This window comes from Oncorhynchus nerka, linkage group LG9a, assembly GCF_034236695.1.
Source record: "Oncorhynchus nerka isolate Pitt River linkage group LG9a, Oner_Uvic_2.0, whole genome shotgun sequence".
NCBI lineage: Eukaryota > Metazoa > Chordata > Actinopteri > Salmoniformes > Salmonidae > Oncorhynchus > Oncorhynchus nerka.
Genome location: NC_088404.1, coordinates 17,317,851 through 17,340,950, shown reverse-complemented (window position 1 = coordinate 17,340,950; position 23,100 = coordinate 17,317,851). Strand labels below are relative to the sequence as shown.

General features: G+C 42.3%; 1 protein-coding gene across 1 annotated transcript in view; it reads right to left on the bottom strand.

The window, feature by feature from the left end:
• Positions 1 to 21,541, bottom strand: part of LOC115133973 (suppressor of tumorigenicity 7 protein homolog) — a 96,581-nt gene extending 75,040 nt beyond the window's left edge. The window contains exon 1 of the mRNA XM_029667447.2: positions 21,398 to 21,541. The gene's annotated coding sequence lies outside the window, so the exon portion shown is untranslated. The remainder of the gene's footprint in view (positions 1 to 21,397) is intronic.
• Positions 21,542 to 23,100: the final 1,559 nt, after the last annotated feature.

Sequence of the window (23,100 nt, the reverse complement as noted above, 5' to 3'; positions counted from 1 at the left end):
CACTTATCCAATTTATTAGTTCCACCACCCACACATGCTGTGACATCTCCTGGTTTCAATGATGTTTCTAGAGACAATATCTCTCTCTTCATCACTCAATACCTAGGTTTACCTCCACTGTATTCACATCCTACCATACCTTTGTCTGTACATTATACCTTGATGCTATTTTATCGCCCCCAGAAACCTCCTTTTACTCTCTGTTCCAGACGTTCTAGACGACCAATTCTTATTGCTTTTAGCCGCACCCTTATTCTTCTCCTCCTATGTTCCTCTGGCGATGTAGAGGTGAATCCAGGCCCTGCAGTGCCTAGCTCCACTCCTATTCCCCAGGCGCTCTCTTTTGATGACTTCTGTAACCGTAATAGCCTTGGTTTCATGCATGTTAACATTAGAAGCCTCCTCCCTAAGTTTGTTCTATTCACTGCTTTAGCACACTCTGCCAACCCGGATGTTCTAGCGGTGTCTGAATCCTGGCTTAGGAAGACCACCAAAAATTCCGAAATTTTAATTCCAAACTACAACATTTTCAGACAAGATAGAACTGCCAAAGGGGGCGGTGTTGCAATCTACTGCAAAGATAGCCTGCAGAGTTCTGTCCTACTATCCAGGTCTGTACCCAAACAATTTGAACTTCTACTTTTAAAAATCCACCTCTCTAAAAACAAGTCTCTCACCGTTGCCGCCTGCTATAGACCACCCTCTGCCCCCAGCTGTGCTCTGGACACCATATGTGAACTGATTGCCCCCATCTATCTTCAGAGCTCGTGCTGCTAGGCGACCTAAACTGGAACATGCTTAACACCCCAGCCATCCTACAATCTAAACTTGATGCCCTCAATCTCACACAAATTATCAATGAACCTACCAGGTACCCCCCCAAAGCCTTGAACACAGGCACCCTCATAGATATCATCCTAACCAACTTCCCCTCTAAATACACCTCTGCTGTCTTCAACCAAGATCTCAGCGATCACTGCCTCATTGCCTGTATCCGTAATGGGTCAGCGGTCAAACGACCTCCACTCATCACTGTAAAACGCTCCCTGAAACACTTCAGCGAGCAGGCCTTTCTAATCGACCTGGCCGGGGTATCCTGGAAGGATATTGATCTCATCCCGTCAGTAGAGGATGCCTGGATATGTTTTTTAAATGCCTTCCTAACCATCTTAAATAAACATGCCCCATTCAAGAAATTTAGAACCAGGAACAGATATAGCCCATGGTTCTCCCCAGACCTGACTGCCCTTAACCAACACAAAAACATCCTATGGCGTTCTGCATTAGCATTGAACAGCCCCCGTGATATGCAGCTGTTCAGGGAAGCTAGAAACCGTTATACACAGGCAGTTAGAAAAGCCAAGGCTAGCTTTTTCAAGCAGAAATTTGCTTCCTGCAACAATAACTCAAAAAAGTTCTGGGACACTGTAAAGTCCATGGAGAATAAGAACACCTCCTCCCAGCTGCCCACTGCACTGAAGATAGGAAACACTGTCACCACTGATAAATCCACCATAATTGAGAATTTCAATAAGCATTTTTCTACGGCTGGCCATGCTTTCCACCTGGCTACTCCTACCCCGGTCAACAGCACTGCACCCCCAACAGCAACTCGCCCAAGCCTTCCCCATTTCTCCTTCTCCCAAATCCGTTCAGCTGATGTTCTGAAAGAGCTGAAAAATCTGGACCCCTACAAATCAGCCGGGCTAGACAATCTGGACCCTTTCTTTCTAAAATTATCTGCCGAAATTGTTGCCACCCCTATTACTAGCCTGTTCAACCTCTCTTTCGTGTCGTCTGAGATTCCCAAAGATTGGAAAGCAGCTGCGTTCATCCCCCTCTTCAAAGGGGGGGACACTCTTGACCCAAACTGCTATAGACCTATATCTATCCTACCATGCCTTTCTAAGGTCTTCGAAAGCCAAGTCAACAAACAGATTACCGACCATTTCGAATCTCACCATACCTTCTCTGCTATGCAATCTGGTTTCAGAGCTGGTCATGGGTGCACCTCAGCCACGCTCAAGGTCCTAAACGATATCTTAACCGCCATCGATAAGAAACATTACTGTGCAGCCGTATTCATTGATCTGGCCAAGGCTTTCGACTCTGTCAATCACCACATCCTCATCGGCAGACTCGACAGCCTTGGTTTCTCAAATGATTGCCTCGCCTGGTTCACCAACTACTTCTCTGATAGATTTCAGTGTGTCAAATCGGAGGGTCTGCTGTCCGGACCTCTGGCAGTCTCTATGGGGGTGCCACAGGGTTCAATTCTTGGACAGACTCTCTTCTCTATATACATCAATGAGGTCGCTCTTGATGCTGGTGAGTCTCTGATCCACCTCTACGCAGACGACACCATTCTGTATACTTCCGGCCCTTCTTTGGACACTGTGTTAACAACCCTCCAGGCAAGCTTCAATGCCATACAATTCTCCTTCCGTGGCATCCAATTGCTCTTAAATACAAGTAAAACTAAATGCATGCTCTTCAACCGATTGCTACCTGCACCTACCCGCCTGTCCAACATCACTACTCTGGACGGCTCTGACTTAGAATACGTGGACAACTACAAATACTTAGGTGTCTGGTTAGACTGTAAACTCTCCTTCCAGACCCATATCAAACATCTCCAATCCAAAATTAAACCTAGAATTGGCTTCCTATTTCGCAACAAAGCATCCTTCACTCATGCTGCCAAACATACCCTTGTAAAACTGACCATCCTACCAATCCTCGACTTTGGCGATGTCATTTACAAAATAGCCTCCAATACCCTACTCAACAAATTGGATGCAGTCTATCACAGTGCAATCCGTTTTGTCACCAAAGCCCCATATACTACCCACCATTGCGACCTGTACGCTCTCGTTGGCTGGCCCTCGCTTCATACTCGTCGCCAAACCCACTGGCTCCATGTCATCTACAAGACCCTGCTAGGTAAAGTCCCCCTTATCTCAGCTCGCTGGTCACCATAGCATCTCCCACCTGTAGCACACGCTCCAGCAGGTATATCTCTCTAGTCACCCCCAAAACCAATTCTTTCTTTGGCGCCTCTCCTTCCAGTTCTCTGCTGCCAATGACTGGAACGAACTACAAAAATCTCTGAAACTGGAAACACTTATCTCCCTCACTAGCTTTAAGCACCAACTGTCAGAGCATCTTACAGATTACTGCACCTGTACATAGCCCACCTATAATTTAGCCCAAACAACTACCTCTTTCCCAACTGTATTTAATTTATTTATTTATTTTGCTCCTTTGCACCCCATTATTTTATTTCTACTTTGCACATTCCTCCATTGCAAAACTACCATTCCAGTGTTTTACTTGCTATATTGTATTTACTTTGCCACCATGGCCTTTTTTGCCTTTACCTCCCTTCTCTCCTCATTTGCTCACATTGTATATAGACTTGTTTATACTGTATTATTGACTATATGTTTATTTTACTCCATGTGTAACTCTGTGTCGTTGTATCTGTCAAACTGCTTTGCTTTATCTTGGCCAGGTCGCAATTGTAAATGAGAACTTGTTCTCAACTTGCCTACCTGGTTAAATAAAGGTGAAATAAAAATAAATAAATAAAAATGTCCATATCATAAAACTCATGTCATGTAGCCTACAGTGTCAACGTTTATGATCACTATGTTTGTACAGTTACAACATTGCGTCATACACGGACGGTGTTGTTCTGAACAGAATGAGCCTGTTTGTCTATTGTGAAGAAAATTTACCACGGAACATGCATCTGAATGCACATGACTCTATGCACACCAGAATTAAGATCTGTTTCTCTGAATTGCCTTGTGAAAGCCTAACACGGCAAGTTAACATTTTATAACTTAACTAGTCATGTTGACAATAGAGCAAGCATTCAAATGATGCCCACCTGACCCAGATCGCGATTTTTAATGGTCGGTTTTTGGATTGTGTAAACCACAACAGTAATTGTGTGATAGAAGGATGCAGGGTTGTGTTCAAAACAACTACAATTGTGCTTGCTCTAGCTCCTCATAGTTGAAGATGCTTTTATTAGTCATAAAAGTGCATTGAAATGACTGAGAAACAGTGTGGCCACTTGGAGACACCAGTTAGTTCTCTCCCTCAACCTTGTCATTTCTTTGTCTTATGTTGCACCTACCCCACATTTTCCAGGAATATTCTTATCATGTTACTGAATGTATCCAGAGTATTTTCAGATCTTGTTTTCGACAAAATGCATCAAAAAGCACAATAAATATAAAATGCACATAAAATCAACAGTTTCATGTTTGGACTCTTGTGTCACGTGAACTTGTGTCCTCAACTTTGGTCTAATAATATCCCCATAATTTCCAAACTGTTCCCTTTCAATTACTACCATGCTTATGCATATTATTTTATTTTTCATATTTATTCTGTAAGATACATTTCATATTAGCCCTATCTATATACGGCAATTCCCACAAGTGTAAAGGGTTGCCCTCATAGGTAAAAGGACTTGCTAGTTTCCACTACATCGCAGAAATTTGTTCACCAAGTCCTCTGAGGTTCAGTTGTTATTAGGGAGAAGTTGATGTGGAAAGAAACATAACAATTGAGACAGCACACAAATTAGAGAAATGTCTGAGGAACCTGTGGTGTGGGGGCTGTGCTTTGGCAAAGTAGGTGGGGTTATGTCCTGCCTGTTTGGCTGTGTCCGGGGGTATCATCGGATGGGGCCACAGTGTCTCCTGACCCCTCCTGTCTCAGCCTCCAATATTTATGCTGCAGTAGTGTGTGTCGGGGGGCTAGGGTCAGTCTGTTATATCTGGAGTACTTCTCCTGTCTTATCCAGTGTCCTGTGTGAATTTAAGTATGCTCTCTCTAATTCTCTCTTTCTCTCTGAGGACCTGAGCCCTAGGACCATGCCTCAGGACTAGCTGGCATGATGACTCCTTGCTGTCCCCCAGTCCGCCTGGGCGTGCTGCTGCTCCAGTTTCAATTGTTCTGCCCTCGGCTGTGGAACCCTGACCTGTTCACCGGACATGCTACCTGTCCCAGACCTGCTGTTTTCAACTCTCTAGAGTAGAGGTCGACCGATTAATCGAAATGGCTGATTAATTAGGGCCGATTTCAAGTTTTCATAACAATCGGAAATCAGTATTTTTGGACACAGATTATTATTTTTTTTTTACAGCTTTATTTAATCTTTATTTAACTAGGCAAGTCAGTTAATGACACATTCTTATTTTCGGCCTAGGAACGGTGGGTTAACTGCCTCGTTCAGAGACAGGCAGAACGACAGATTTTCACATTGTCAGCTCAGGGGATCCAATCTGGCAACCTTACATTTAACTAGTCCAACGCAATAAGGACCTGCCTCTTGTTGCACTCCACAAGGAGACTGCCTGTTACGCGAATGCAGTAAGCCAAGGTAAATTGCTAGCTAGCATTAAACTTCTTATAAAAATCAATCAATCATAATCACGAGCTTCAATGCCATACAACACTCCTTCCGTGGCCTCCAACTGCTCTTAAACGCTAGTAAAACCAAATACATGCTTTTCAACCGTTCGCTGCCTGCACCCGCACGCCTGACCAGCATCACCACCCTGGATGGTTCCGACCATGAATATGTGGACATCTATAAGTACCTAGGTGTCTGGCTAGACTGTAAACTCTCCTTCCAGACTCATATCAAACATCTCCAATCGAAAATCAAATCAAGAGTCGGCTTTCTAATCCGCAACAACGCCTCCAAACTTACCCTAGTAAAACTGACTATCCTACCGATCCTTGACTTCGGCGATGTCATCTACAAAATTGCTTCCAACACTCTACTCAGCAAACTGGATGCAGTTTATCACAGTGCCATCCGTTTTGTCACTAAAGCACCTTATACCACCCACCACTGCGACTTGTATGCTCTAGTCAGCTGGCCCTCGCTACATATTCGTCGCCAGACCCACTGGCTGCAGGTCATCTACAAGTCCATGCTAGGTAAAGCTCCGCCTTATCTCAGTTCACTGGTCACGATGGCAACACCCATCCGTAGCACGCGCTCCAGCAGGTGTATCTCACTGATCATCCCTAAAGCCAACACCTCATTTGGCCGCCTTTCGTTCCAGTTCTCTGCTGCCTGTGACTGGAACGAATTGCAAAAATCGCTGAAGTTTCAGACTTTTATCTCCCTCACCAACTTCAAACATCTGCTTTCTGAGCAGCTAACCGATCGCTGCAGCTGTACATAGTCTATCGGTAAATAGCCCACCCATTTTTACCTACCTCATCCCCATACTGTTTTTATTTATTTACTTTTCTGCTCTTTTGCACACCAATATCTCTACCTGTACATGACCATCTGATCATTTATCACTTCAGTCTTAATCTGCAAAATTGTAATTATTCGCCTACCTCCTCATGCCTTTTGCACACAATGTATATAGAGTCCCCTTTTTTTTCTACTGTGTTATTGACTTGTTAATTGTTTACTCCATGTGTAACTCTGTGTTGTCTGTTCACACTGCTATGCTTTATCTTGGCCAGGTCGCAGTTGCAAATGAGAACTTGTTCTCAACTAGCCTACCTGGTTAAATAAAGGTGAAATAAAAAAATACAAAATAAAAACTAGTTAACTACACATAGTTGATGATATTACTAGATATTATCTAGCGTGTCATGCGTTGCGTATAATCTGACTGAGAATACAAGCATACAAGTATCTGACTGAGCGGTGGTAGGCATTAATTCAAATAGCACTTAACAAAACGATGAGCAATAAATAGCCTATTATAGTAGTTACTAGAAGCTTGGGAACAAAGGCCAACTCACCAGCTGTGCATCTGATGCTACAGGCCTGGCACATGAGGCTAAATAGCATTCAGCACTCGCTAGCGTCCTAAAATCACAATATTATTTATTTATTTATTTTTTAAACGGGGTCAACAGAAACAAAATGAACAGATCTCTGAAAACGTCCAAATATTCTACATCCAATTATAGCATTGCCATAGCAGGAATTCTAACCTTGACCTACAAATATCAATTGTTGGAAACCCTAGAACAACTACAATTTGCATATCGCCACAACAGAAGACGCAATCTCTATTGCACTCCACACTGCAATTTCCCATCTGGACAAAAGGAACACCTACAGTTGAAGTTGGAAGTTTACATACACCTTAGCCAAATACATTAAAACTCAGTTAATCACAATTCCTGACATTTAATCCTCGTAAAAATTCCCTGTTTAGGTCAGTTAGGATCACCACTTTATTTTAAGAATGTGAAATGTCAGAATAACATTGAGCCAAGTTAAAATGGTTTAACTTGGCTCAAACGTTTCAGGTGGCCTTCCACAAGCTTCCCACAATAAGTTGGGTGAATTTTGGCCCATTCCTCCTGACAGAGATGGTGTAACTGGTTTGTAGGCCTCCTTGCTCGCACACGCTTTTTCAGTTCTGCCCACAAATCTTCTATAGGCTTGAGGTCAGGGCTTGTGATGGCCACTCCATTACCTTGACTTTGTTGTCATCAAGCCATTTTGCCACAACTTTGGAAGTATGCTTGGGGTCATTATCCATTTGGAAGACCTATTTGCGGCCAAGCTTTAACTTCCTGAACGATGTCTTGAGATGTTGCTTCAATATATCCACATAAATTTCCATCCCCATGAGGACATCTATTTTGTGAAGTGCACCAGTCCCTCCTGAAGCAAAGCACCCCCACAACATGATGCTGCCACACCCATGCTTCACGGTTGGGTTGGTGTTCTTCGGATTGCAAGCCTCCCCCTTTTTCCTACAAACATAACGATGGTCATTATGGCCAAACAGTTCTATTTTTGTTTCATCAGACCAGAGGACATTTCTCCAAAAAAGTACAATCTTTGTCCCTATGTGCAGTTGCAAACTGTAGTCTGGCTTTTTTATGGCTGTTGGAGAAGTGGCTTCTTCCTTGCTGAGTGGCCTTTCAGGTTATGTCAATATAGGACTCGTTTTACTGTGGATATAGATACTTTTGGACCTGTTTCCTCCAGCATCTTCACAAGGTCCTTTGCTGTTGTTATGGGATTGATTTGCACTTTTCACACAAAAGCACGTTCATCTCTAGGAGGCAGAAGGCGTCTCCTTCCTGAGCGATATGGCGGCTGTGTGGTCCCATGGTGTTTATACTTGCGTACTATTGTTTGTACAGATGAACGTGGTACCTTTCCTGCAGACGTTTGGAAGGTACACAGGTATGCCTCCAATTGACTCAAATGATGTCAATTAGCCTAACAAAAAGCCACAGCACACCAACATCTAAACCTCATCCCAACTGTAAAGTATGGAGGGAGCATCATGGTTTGGGCTGCTTTGCTACCTCAGGGCCTGGACAGCTTGCTATCATCAACGGAAAAATGAATTCCCAAGTTTATCAAGAGCTTTTGCAGGAGAATGTTAGGCTATCTGTCCGCCAATTGAAGCTCAACAGAAGTTGGGTGACCCAAAACACAAAAGTAAATCAACAACAGAATGGCTTCAACAGAAGAACCTCTGGAGTGGCCCAGTCAGAGTCCTGACCTTTTTTTTAACCTTTATTTAACTAGGCAAGTCAGTTAAGAACAAATTATTTTCAATGATGGCCTAGGAACAGTGGGTTAACTGCCCACATGGGCAGAACAACAGCTCGGGGATTCGAACTTGCAACCTTGAGGTTACTAGTCCAAAGCTTTAACCACTAGGCTACCCTGCCGCCCCAACCTCAATCCGATTGAGATGCTGTGGCATGACCTGAAGAGAGCAGTTCACACCAAACATCCCAAGAATATTGCTGAACTGAAACAGTTTTATAAAGAGGAATGATGCAAAATTCCTCCTGACCGTTGTGCAGGTCTGATCCGCAACTACAGAAAATTTTGGTTGAGGTTATTGCTGCCAAAGAACGGTCAACCAGTTATTAAATCCAAGGGTTCACATACCTTTTCCACCCTGCACTGTGAATGTTTACATGGTGTGTTCAATAAAGACATGAAAATGTATAATTGTTTGTGTGTAATTAGTTTAAGCAGTCTGTGTGTGTCTATTGTTGTGACCTAGATGAAGATCAGATCAAATAATATGACCAATTTATGCAGAAATCCAGGAATTTCCAAAGGGGTCAAATACTTTTTCTTGCCACTGTAAATAAAAAATGCGCTGCAAATTTCAGATCCATTTTGGGTCTGATTTCCTCTCAACTCTGACATGTTTTGGGTCAGATCTGGTCCACTTCAGATCCGAACCGAATATTGATTTTCCCCAAAAAATGACCGGTCCTGTGGGGTTCGGTAGGAATTTAATGGATACAGTTCGGGTCTCAATTTTGGGATCCGAGAAGACCTATACTGAGTTGTCCTTCCTCCCGAAGGTCTTTTCTAATCTAACATGCCATGACCTCTGCCCCTGATCATGATATAGGCCTACTAACAGTCTTACTATAGGTCTTACACTGGGACTCGATTCCTACCCCTAGTACCCCATCCTGTTATACTGGCTAGCAGTAGCACCTGTATTGAGTGTACTTGTCCTAATGCTAGCACTCTCTTGACCCTTAGCTTACTTGATCAGATCCTTTCTGTCCAAGCAGCTCTGGCAACTCGAGAACAGGTCAGTTTTAGGAGTACTGAGGGTCAACTGCTTGGAATGGTTCTGTAGTGCCTAGACGTTCTCCCAAGGCCTAGACGTTCTCCCAGGGCATGAGTCCCCAAAACAACATCCAAAGTTGCTGACTTGACATTTTCAGATTGGTGCCTATTGAAAGCAGAAAGGCGAACTAGAGCGGGTTGGGCAAGGCAGCCTGCAGGGAAAGCATTACTTTCTGTGCTCATGTTACTGAGACTGCACACAAGTTCTGTATTTAGGCCCCCATTCCAGTTGGGCCTTGCTATTCTGTGTGTGTGTGTGTAACCTAGCACTCTGGCACCCTGCAAACCATGACCCATTTTGTATTCTACATGAGTCAAATGTAAAACAGAGTCTGTTGCCCATGTTGGAAATGGTTACTGCTCATACAAGGATTGTACATTGCTAGACATTAGAGTTCGACCGATTAATCAGAATGGCCGATTAATTAGGTATTTTTGGACACCAATTTGGCCATTAAAAAAAAAAAAATGTACACCCTTATTTAATCTTTATTTAACTAGGCAAGTCAGTTAAGAACACATTCTTATTTTCAAATGATGGCCTAGGAACGGTGGGTTAACTGCCTCGTTCAGGGGCAGAACGACAGATTTTTACTTTGTCAGCTCGGGGGAATCAATCTTGCAACCTTACAGTTAACTAGTCCAACGCTCTAACCACCTGATTACATTGCACTCCACGAGGAGACGGCCTGTTATGCGAATGCAGTAAGCCAAGGTAAGTTGCTAGCTAGCATTAAACTTATCTTATAAAAAACAATCAATCATAATCATTAGTTAACTAAACATGGTTGATGATATTACTTGTTTATCTAGCGTGTCCTGCGTTGCATATAATCGATGCGGTGCGTATCGTTGCTCCAATGTGTACGTAACCATAAACATAAATGCCTTTCTTAAAATCAATACACAGAAGTATATATTTTTAAACCTGCATATTTATCTAAAAATAAATCCAGGTTAGCAGGCAATATTAACCAGGTGAAATTGTGTCTCTTCTCTTGCGTTCATTGCGCGCAGAGTCAGTGTATATGCAACAGTTTGGGCCGCCTAACTTGCCAGACTTTTACGTAATTATGACATAACATTGAAGGTTGTACAATGTAACAGGAATATTTAGACTTATGGATGTCACCCATTAGATAAAATACAGAACGGTTCCGTATTTCACTGAAAGAACAAATGTCTTGTTTTCGAGATGATAGTTTCCGGATTCGGCCATATTAATGACCTATGGCTCATATTTCTGTGTGTTATTATGTTATAATTAAGTCTATGATTTGATAGAGCAGTCTGACTGAGCAGCAGCAGGCCAGTAATCATTCAAACAGCACTTTCGTGCGTTTGCCAGCAGCGGTTTATGACTTCAAGCCTATCAACTCCCGAGATGAGGCTGGTGTAACCGATGTGAAATGGCTAGCTAGTTAGCGGGGTGCGCGCTAATAGCATTTCAAACGTCACTCGCTCTGAGACTTGGAGTGGTTGTTCCCCTTGCTCTGCATGGGTAACGCTGCTTCGAGGGTGGCTGTTGTCATTGTGTTCCTGGTTTGAACCCAGGTAGGAGCGAGGAGAGGGACGGAAGCTATACTGTTACACTGGCAATACTAAAGTGCCTAGAAGAACATCCAAGGTTAATGAAATACAAATGGTATAGAGAGAAATAGTCCTATAATTCATATAATAACTAAACTAAAACTTCTTACCTGGGAATATTAAAGAGTCAAGTTAAAAGGAACCACCAGCTTTCATATGTTCTCATGTTCTGAGCACATATTGCACTTTTACTTTCTTCTCCAACACTTTGTTTTTGCGTTATTTAAACCAAATTGAACATGTTTCATTATTTATTTGAGGCTAAATTGATTTTATTGATGTATTATATTAAGTTCAAATAAGTGTTCATTCAGTATTGTTGTAATTGTCATTATTACAAATAAATAAATCACCCCCCCAAAAAAAATATATATATATATATATATATATATATATATATATATATATTATTTATTTTAAAAATCATCTGATTAATCGGCAGTGGCTTTTTTTGTTCCTCCAATAATCGGTATCGGCGTTTAAAAAAATCATAATCGGTCGACCTCTAGTACAAACATTATTGGGCAGAGACAACAGCACAAAGGGCAAGAAGGCAGAGACAACAATACATCACGCAAGGCAGCCACAATTGTCAGTGAGTGTCCATGATTGAGTCTTTGAATGAAGAGATTGAGATAAAACTGTCCAGTTTGAGTGTTTGTTACAGCTCGTTCCAGTCGCTTGCTGGAGCGAACTGAAAAGACGAGCGACCCAGGGATGCGTGTGCTTTGGGGACCTTTAACAGAATGTGACTGGCAGAACAGGTGTTGTATGTGGAGGATGAGGGCTGCAGTAGATATCTCAGATAGGGGGGAGTGAGGCCTAAGAGGGTTTTATAAATAAGCATCATCCAGTGGGTCTTGTAACTGGTATACAGAGATGACCAGTTTACAGAGTATAGAATGCAGTGATGAGTCCTATAAGGAGCATTGGTGGCAATACATACATACAGTACCAGTCAAAAGTTTGGACACACCTACTCATTCACAGGTTTTTCTTTATTTTACTATTTTCTACATTGTAGAATAATAGTGAAGATATCAAAACTATGAAATAACACATATGAAATCATGTAGTAACCAAAAAAAGTGTTAAATAAAAAAATATTTGAGATTTGAGATTCTTCAAAGTAGCCGCCTTGAAGACAGCTATGCACACTCTTGGCATCCTCTCAACCAGCTCCATGAGGTAATCACCTGGAATGCATTTCAATTAACAGGTGTGCCTTGTTAAAAGTTAATTTGTGGAATGTCCTTCTTAATGCGTTTGAGCCAATCATTTGTGACAAGGTAGGGGTGGTATACAGAAGATAGCCCTATTTGGTTAAAGACCAAGTCCATATTATGGCAAGAACAGCTCAAATAAGCAAAGAGAAACGACAGTCCATCATTACTTTAAGACATGAAGGTCAGTCAATCCAGAACATTTCAAGAAGTTTCTTCAAGTGCAGTAGCAAAAACCATCAAGCACTATGATGAAATTGGCTCTCCTGAGGACCGCCACAGGAAAGAAAGACCCAGAGTTACCTCTGCTGCAGAGGATATGTTCATTAGAGTTACCAGCCTCAGAAATTGCAGCCCAAAAAAATGTTTCAGAGATCAACTAACAGACACATCTCAACTAGATGTCGACCGATTATGATTTTTCAACACCGATACCGATTATTGGAGGACCAAAAAAGCCGATACCGATTAATCGGCCAATTTTTTTTTTTTTAATAACATATTTGTAATAATGACAATTACAACAATACTGAATGAACACTTATTTTAACTTAACATAATACATCAATAAAATCTATTTAGCCTCAAGTAAATAATGAAACATGTTCAATTTGGTTTAAATAATGCAAAAACAAAGTGTTGGAGAAGAAAGTAAAAGTGCAATATGTGCCATGTAAGAAAGCTAACGTTTCAGTTCCTTGCTCAGAACATGAGAACATATGAAAGCTGGTGGTTTCTTTTAACATGAGTCTTCAATATTCCCAGGTAAGAAGATTTAGGTTGTAGTTATTATAGGAATTATAGGACTATTTCCCTCTATACCATTTGTATTTCATTAACCTTTGACTATTGGATTTTCTTATAGGCACTTTAGTATTGCCAGTGTAACAGTATAGCTTCCGTCCCTCTCCTCGCTTCTCCCTGGGCTCGAACCAGCAACACAACGACACCAGCCACCATCGAAGCAGCGTTACCCATGAAGAGCAAGGGGAACAACCACTCCAAGGCTCAGAGCGAGTGAAGTTTGAAACGCTATTAGTGCGCGCTAACTAGCTAGCCATTTCACTTCAGTTACACCAGCCTCATCTCGGGAGTTGATTGGCTTGAAGTCATAAACAGCGCAATGCTTGACGCACAACGAAGAGCTTCTGGCAAAACGCACTAAAGTGCTGTTTGAATGAATGTTTACGTGCCTGCTTCTGCCTACCACCGCTCAGTCAGATACTTAGATACTTGTATGCTCAGTCAGATTATATGCAACGCAGGACACGCTAGATAATATCTAGTAATATCATCAACCATGTGTAGTTAACTAGTGATTATGATTGATTGTTTTTTATAAGTTTAATGCTAGCTAGCAACTTACCTTGGCTTACTGCATTCGCGTAACAGGCTGTCAGAGTGCGACGAGAGAGAGAGGCAGGTCGTTATTGCATTGGACTAGTTAACTGTAAGGTTGCAAGATTGAATCCCCCGAGCTGACGTGAAAATCTGTCGTTCTGCCCCTGAACAAGGTAGAGTTAACCCAGGCGGTCATTGAAAATAAGAATGTGTTCTTAACTGACTTGCCTAGTTAAATAAAGGTATATAAAAAATATAAAAAATATATAAACAATTTAAATGACCAAAAAATAATAAAACAAAAAAAAATGATTAAAAATAAAAATTGGCAAATCGGCGCCCAAAAATACAGGTTTCCGATTGTTATGAAAACTTGAAATCGACCCTAATTAGTCGGCCATTCCGATTAATCTGTCGACCTCTAATCTCAACATCAACTGTTCAGAGGAGACTGCGTGAATCAGGCCTTCATGGTCGAAATGCTGCAAAGAAACTACTACTAAAGGACACCAATAAGAAAAAGAAACACAAGCAATGGACATTTGACTGGTAGAAATCTGTCCTTTGGTCTGTTGAGTCCAAATTTGAGATTTTTGGTTCCAACCGCTGTGTCTTTGTGAGACGCAGAGTAGGTGAACGGATGTGTGGTTCCCACTGTGAAGCATGGAGGTGTGATGGTGCTTTGCTGGTGACACTGTCTGTGATTTATTTAGAATTCAAGGCACACTTAACCAGCTTGGCTACCACAGCATTCTGCAGCGATACGCCATCCCATCTGGTTTGCACTTAGTGGGACTGTCATTTGTTTTTCAACAGGACAATGACCCAAAACACACATCCAGGCTGTGTAAGGGCTATATGACCAAGGAGAGTGATGAGTGCTGCATCAGATGACCTGGCCTCCACAATCACCTGACAATCACCTCAGTCCAATTGAGATGGTTTGGGATGAGCTGGACTGCAGAGTGAAGGAAAAGCAGCCAATTTGTGTGACATTTTTTAATAGAGCATTATCATACACCTGTATCAAAACAGGGGCAGCATGAAAAAAAATACATGTCAACTATGCACTTAATTAAATAGTGAATAGGGGACGCTTTTCCCCATGGTTTATTTTCATGCCAGGCAGGTAGGCTACGCTCCCATTGTAAATATAAGCAATGTGCTTAATATTAGGAAAGTTGAGAAATATAGTACTCCTAGCCTATAGAAAGATGATCTTCCTCTTTCTAAGAGGCCATCAATCTGTTTTCTAGCACAATTGCATAGCCTATCGAAATGTTGAGCAACATGAGCTCATGGGCTCTCGTAAAGTGTTTGATTAGATTTTCAAATACATTTGCATTAATGTCAGAGTAATTAGAGCAGGCCTGGGCAAAGGCTGGCCCAGGTGCCGTATTCGGCCGCGAGCTGATTCAATACGGCCCGCGGAATTATACTCAAAGAATTTGCGATAGTAAAGTTTTGAAAAACGTATTTGACATTCAAATTAAAAGCCCAATGAATACTCAACCTTGTGTAATGATTTAACTCCCACCGCTTGTGGGACATTTATTTTGAAGGCACGCATAAATAACTGCACGAGGACAGACAGTTTACTGACAGACTGACACACGTCACAGTTACAAATAGTAGCTAGCTAGAAATTGCGCAAAAATGAGTTTTTCAAAGTAAAGTATAAAATGATGTTCAGCCTTGTCAAAGTCTTCAAGGGAAAAATACTCCTCCTGAGTCGCCAAGTAGAAGACCACAATCTCGCCCACCTTCAGACACTCCTTATCAGATGACCAGCAGGAGAAGTATACATCGCTGCTGCATTTACATTTACATTTAAGTCATTCAGCAGACGCTCTTATCCAGAGCGACTTACAAATTGGTGCATTCACCTTATGACATCCAGTGGAACAGCCACTTTACAATAGTGCATCTAAATATTTTAAGGGGGGGGTGAGAAGGATTACTTTATCCTATCCTAGGTATTCCTTAAAGAGGTGGGGTTTCAGGTGTCTCCGGAAGGTGGTGATTGACTCCGCTGTCCTGGCGTCGTGAGGGAGTTTGTTCCACCATTGGGGGGCCAGAGCAGCGAACAGTTTTGACTGGGCTGAGCGGGAACTGTACTTCCTCAGTGGTAGGGAGGCGAGCAGGCCAGAGGTGGATGAACGCAGTGCCCTTGTTTGGATGTAGGGCCTGATCAGAGCCTGGAGGTACTGAGGTGCCGTTCCCCTCACAGCTCCGTAGGCAAGCACCATGGTCTTGTAGCGGATGCGAGCTTCAACTGGAAGCCAGTGGAGAGAGCGGAGGAGCGGGGTGACGTGAGAGAACTTGGGAAGGTTGAACACCAGACGGGCTGCGGCGTTCTGGATGAGTTGTAGGGGTTTAATGGCACAGGCAGGGAGCCCAGCCAACAGCGAGTTGCAATAATCCAGACGGGAGATGACAAGTGCCTGGATTAGGACCTGCGCCGCTTCCTGTGTGAGGCAGGGTCGTACTCTGCGGATGTTGTAGAGCATGAACCTACAGGAACGGGCCACCGCCTTGATGTTAGTTGAGAAGGTTCTTAGCGCTCTGGGAGGAGGAGGGAAAGGGGGTGTTGTCCAGGATCACGTATAGGGAAAGGGGTTCTTAGGGGCGCTCTGGGAGGAGGAGGAAAGGGGGATACCTAGTCAGTTGTATAGGGAAAGGGGAGGAGATACCTAGTCAGTTGTATAGGGAAAGGGGGATACCTAGTCAGTTGTATAGGGAAAGGGGAGGAGATACCTAGTCAGTTGTTTAGGGAAAGGGGGATACCTAGTCTAGTTGTTGTATAGGGAAAGGGGATACCTAGTCAGTTGTATAGGGAAAGGGGGGATACCTAGTCAGTTGTATAGGGAAAGGGGGGGATACCTAGTCAGTTGTATAGGGTATAGGGAAAGGGGGATACCTAGTCAGTTGTATAGGGAAAGGGGGAGGTTGTATAGGGAAAGGGGGATACCTAGTCAGTTGTATAGGGAAAAGGGGATACCTAGTCAGTTGTTTAGGGAAAGGGGGATACCTAGTCAGTTGTATAGGGAAAGGGGATACCTAGTCAGTTGTATAGGGGAAAGTTGGGGAAAGGAGATACCTAGTCAGTTGTTTAGGGAAAGTTGTATAGGGGGATACCTTGTCAGTTGTATAGGGAAAGGGGGATACCTAGTCAGTTGTATAGGGAAAGGGGATACCTAGTCAGTTGTATAGGGGAAAGGGGGATACCTAGTCAGTTGTATAGGGAAAGGGGATACCTAGTCAGTTGTATAGGGAAAGGGGATACCTAGTCAGTTGTATAGGGAAAGGGGGATACCTAGTCAGTTGTGTAGGAAAGGGGGATACCTAGTCAGTTGTTGTATAGGGAGGGAAGGGGGATACCTAGTCAGTTGTATAGGGAAAGGGGGATACCTAGTCAGTTGTATAGGGAAAGGGGACACCTAGTCAGTTGTATAGGGAAAGGGGGATACCTAGGAAAGGGGGATACCTAGTCAGTTGTATAGGGATACCTAAGTTGGGGGATACCTAGTCAGTTGTATAGGGAAAGGGGGATACCTAGTCAGTTGTATAGGGAAAGGGGGATACCTAGTCAGTTGTATAGGGAAAGGGGGATACCTAGTCAGTTGTCAGTTGTATAGGGAAAGGGGATACCTAGTCAGTTGTATAGGGAAAGGGGATACCTAGTCAGTTGTATAGGGAAAGGGAAGTCAGTTGTATAGGGAAAGGGGATACCTAGTCAGTTGTATAGGGGGAAAGGGGGATACCTAGTCAGTTGTATAGGGAAAGGGGGATACCTAGTCAGTTGTAGGGAAGGGGAGGATACCTAGTCAGTTGTATAGGGGAAAGGGGGATACCTAGTCAGTTGTATAGTCAGGAAAGGGGGATACCTAGTCAGTTGTATAGGGAAAGGGGGGATACCTAGTCAGTTGTATAGGGAAAGGGGGATACCTAGTCAGTTGTATAGGGAAAGGGGGGGATACCTAGTCAGTTGTATAGGGAAAGGGGGATACCTAGTCAGTTGTTTAGGGAAAGGGGGATACCTAGTCAGTTGTTTAGGGAAAGGGGTATACCTAGTCAGTTGTATAGGGAAAGGGGGATACCTAGTCAGTTGTATAGGGAAAAAGGGGTCAAGGGGGATACCTAGTCAGTTGTTTTAGGGGGAAAGGGGGATACCTAGTCTGTTGTATAGGGAAAGGGGGATACCTAGTCGGTTGTGTAGGGAAAGGGGGATACCTAGTCAGTTGTATAGGGAAAGGTGGATACCTAGTCAGTTGTATAGGGAAAGGGGGATACCTAGTCAGTTGTATAGGGAAAGGGGGATACCTAGTCAGTTGTATAGGGAAAGGGGGATACCTAGTCAGTTGTATAGGGAAAGGGGGAGGAGATACCTAGTCAGTTGTTTAGGGAAAGGGGGATACCTAGTCAGTTGTATAGGGAAAGGGGGATACCTAGTCAGTTGTATAGGGAAAGGGGGAGGAGATACCTAGTCAGTTGTTTAGGGAAAGGGGGATACCTAGTCAGTTGCTGCGTGCTTTGAACGGTGAGTTTTCTCGTCATTTTGTGGATTCAAAGTGTTGGAAAATGACATGCTGTTGGTTAACATGGCTCTCACCTCTCAGTAATCCTGTGCATAGCAACATCAGAAACTATACCAGACTTTACTGCTCTAGTCAATGTCCATCAGAGGCTTCACTCCTCACACTGATGGAGTCATTTAAAATGTAATGTTGAGCTCTCTTTTGTGATTTTGTGCATTCCCCTTAACAAGAGTTCTGTCCGTGGTGCTGAATGCACAGTGAACTTTTCCCTCCGTGTAGTTCATTACATGTTGAATAATGAAAATACCTAGGCCTGGATTAGAGGGAGAATAGAGTGCTGAGTACCAGGCAGTTAGCAAGTTTGGTGGCTACTAATGACCATCAGCAGCATCAGAGCTTGGAGAAGCCTAATTACCATGACTAAACGGTCACGTGGAATTTGACTGCCTTCATGACTTGTGACAGCCGGTGTGGCGGTAATATACAGTCACCGCAACAGCCCTACCCGTGGTACACCTTTATGGACTTCAAGACATTCAGACTTAACCCCATCCATCACGATGGCCTGAGTTCTGTCACTAAGATAATCGTGAAACCAAGAACAAGCATCAGAGCTCAGGCCTATTGAGGACAAGTTATTCAATAAAACAACATGATCAACAGTATCAAAAGCTTTTGACAGGTCCACAAACAAAGCAACACATTCATTTGAATGTCTAAAGAATTGGCAAGATCATTAACAACTAAAGTGGTTGCTGTAATAGTGCTCTGTCCAGGACTAAACCCTGATTGCAGTGTTGTAGTAGTCGAGACCCGTCTCAGGTCCGGTCTCGAGACCATATATTGAGTGTCTTGGTCGTCTCGGTGTCAGATACAAGGACTGACCATCCATGATATCCAAATTATAGTTTTAACAGGTCTTTTTTTTTCAGGCTGATATATTTTGAATGTAAATCAACTTTTATATATACACACATATGGGATATCATGGATGGTCATCTCCAGCCCCATCCCTCAGCTGTTTACCAAATCAGTGGCGGGTTGACCTTTGCCATTGTTGGAACTGCAGATTGCCCCATTGAAGAAGACAGTGATGTTTCTACACAGCAAGTCATTCACACCACATCATGCATTGTTGAGTCAAGCATATTCATATCCACTCAATTGCGCTAGTCTTCTATGGTCCACTGCCACCCATCACTGACATCTTGCTCCCAGGGAAATGCCCAGAGACATGTTTTGCATATCGAGGGGAGGAAAGGAGAACTCAAAAAGTTGAGAACTGTTATGTAATAGTAATACCATAGATCTCTCAAACTCAACTCTGGACCTCGAAGCCAGTTCCACTGCTTTTCTTTCATTACCTGATTAGAGGCGAACAATCTTTTAGACCTGGGACACTGGGTGTAATTGATTATCAGGTAGAAGAAGAAAAAAAACAGGTACTGGACCTCGTAGGGTAAGAGTTGAATACCCCTGCCATATATAATATGAGGAACATACCATAGACAAGGTTGATGGGGAAGAGGAACTAAAAAGGAGTGATATAAGAACAAGAGAGGATGTTGTTGAGCCACAGCTCAAAAAGACAGGTAGTCCTACATATGCCTTCTATCTTAATTGGGGAGGACGGGCTTGTGGTAATGTCTGGAGCGGAATGAGTGGAAGGGTATCAAACACATGGTTTCTGTGTGTTTGATGTCATTCCATTTGCTCTGTTCCAGACATTATTATGAGCCATCCTCCCATCAGCAGCCTCCACTGGGGGGGGCTCGTGGTAATGGCTGGAGCGGAATGAGTGGAAGGGTATCAAACACATGGTTTCTGTGTGTTTGATGTCATTCCATTTGCTCTGTTCCAGACATTATTATGAGCCATCCTCCCATCAGCAGCCTCCACTGCTATCCAAAAATAAAGGAAGGTCACGTTATTAACATAAGTTAATGTTTGGCCCACGTATTGGATTTACAGGGAAGAAAAAGAAAATAGGCTAATGTACTGAGTGCTAGTACACTGTACATCTTATCTGTTTTCATGTAATAGGTCACTCGACAACTGGGTCATTAACATTGCTTTGGATGGGTTGCAATGCATACAAGTTGGCCTACGCATTGAGGCACTGCTGCCACCCATACGTTAACACGTTCTCAGCTCGGCCCTAGTCCCTTTAAAGCAGGGTAGTCAACTTTGACATTAACTATTGAAATCATGACTAAGATGACGATCACTCAAACCAACAATGACTTTTTCTGACCTTCTACCAAGCGGTTGTTGAGTCTTTACTGAAATCATAAATGGCATCCAAAAAAATACATTAGCCATGTCACCAGTTACATATGTGAGTAAACACTAAGCATTTCATAATCATATAAACGAGCCAGCTACCCACATTCAGACATCTTTCAATTATATGCCCTTATTTTATTACTTTAGAACAGCTAGCTACAAACACTTTATAAATACACAGTTACTGTTCCAAATATGAGATATTACTTATCCTCTGTTTAGCCCTGTACTAGTGGCTTTACTAACTGGGTTTAGGATCATTACAAAGCAACAATGAATTACCATACAATCTGGCACCATGCATGTAGAAGCTAGTTAGCGAACTTAGTAAAGAAAGACCATTGCATTTGGAACATGGCTTTGCTAGTTAGCTAAACTAGCTAGCTGGCAAAGTTAGGACCACAATAATGGAGACTTTGAAAGTGTGGTTAGTGTCCACACACTCAGTCAATACACAAAAAAATGAACAGGTTGAATTGCCTTACCTTGAAATTAGTTATTGGAAAGCCAGATAAAACACTATCAGTTGCATTTTCTAACTAAATTACTCAAATTAACTAGCCTAGCAAACTAGAGAAGAAATGTACTTATATAGCCAAATATATTTAATTTTCTCCCTGTTCTATCTGTGATATAGCCATGTCGGTCTAGCGAGACTGTAGACGTGTCTGCCAGTCTGCTAGCATACACAAACTAGCTAGTTTAGCTAGCAAATTAGCAAGCAAGTAACGTTACATACAACTTTAAAGTCATTAAAATAGCACGTCATGCAAGAATAATCTCACCTTGGTCAGATTGTCGCTGTATCTCAATGGCACTCTTAAAATGTCAACCAAATAAGCATCACATAGAACCAGACTGTCCAGAAGTAAGTCCAAGACCATGCGATGGTGGACTTGAGTTGCTACACTAAACCTGTCCTATCTTCAACCATGATACTCTGGGCTATCACTTTTTGTGTACTAGTACCTGTACAATTCTGTGTTTCTGGGACTACAATACCATGCCCTGTTTTTACTGTATGATCATGTGTATAGCTATTGTTCAATACTTTGAAAATATTAAAACATTATTTATTTGATAACACAAAAACATATATATATTTTAAATTGTATAATAAAAGTAGTCAACAAACCATACAGTGTTAATGCATATTTTATGCACACCACTGGCTGATTACCTGACAATCTTTCACCTTTGCAATGAAAATGAAATCAGACTGCATTCAGAGTAAATACACTTTTATAATGAAGTTAGGGCTCCTCCCCCTCATCAATATGGGGAATACGTGCCAGTTATCTTTCAGGTGTAGTGTAACTTGAATGCAGCTGCTTTGAGGATTCCCCGTTTTATGTTCAATACTGTACTCAAAAAAGGTAGTCGTATCCTACATTGTATGTTTGCCCTAGAGCCTCTATAAATTCATCTGTTGTCATTTTTAGCATCACATAAACTGATTTACTAAAGTGTTTTTTTATCTACTCTGTCATGTGGTCAACGTGTGCACATTTATGTAACGAGGGATTTGGAATTAAAGTGTAAAGTGAAAAACCTACACAGAGGCCACATTCCAGGCTACCTACACTGAGCACAAATATAAACACAACATGTAAAGTGTTGGTCCCATGTTTCATGAGCTGAAATAAAAGATCCCTGGAATGTTCCATATGCACAAAAAGCTTATTTCTCTCAAATTTGGTGCACAATTTTATTTTTTACATCCATGTTATTGTGAGCATTTCTCCTTTGTCAAGATAATCCATACTCCTGAGTGGCACATCAAGAAGCTGATTTAACATCATTACAAAGGTGCATCTTGTGCTGTGGAAAATAAAAGGCCACTCTAAAATGTGCAGTTTTGTCACACAACGCCACAAATGTCTCAAGTTGAGAGGGAGCATGCAACTGGCATTCTGACTGCAGGAATATCCACATGAACTGTTGCCAGAGAATGTAATGTTAATTTCTCGATCATAAACCGCCTCCGTCATTTTAGAGAATTAGGCAGTACTTTCAACCGGGCCTCAACTGCAGACCACGTACGTGTATGGTGAGCAATCTACTGATGTCAACGTTGTGAAGAGTGCTCCATGGTGGCGTTGGGGTTATGGTATGGGCATGCATAAGCTACGGACAACGAACACAATTGCATTTTATCTATAGCAATTTGAATGCACAGAAATACCGTGACAAGATCCTGAGGTCCATTGTGAGGCCCATGTTCTTTAAGGTATCTGTGGCCCAACCGATGCATATCTGTATTCCCAGTCATGTGAAATACATTGTTTAGGGCCAAATTAATTTATTTCAATTGACTGATTTCCTCATATGAACTTTAACTCAGTAAAATCTGTGAAAGTTGCATTTATATTTTTGTTCAGAATACTTTAGGGTCACATTGAGCAGATTATCAAGTCATATTGATAGGGATCTTACAGTACAATGGTAAACACTTCACCCACATTTGTGGAACTAAATAAATCTAGAG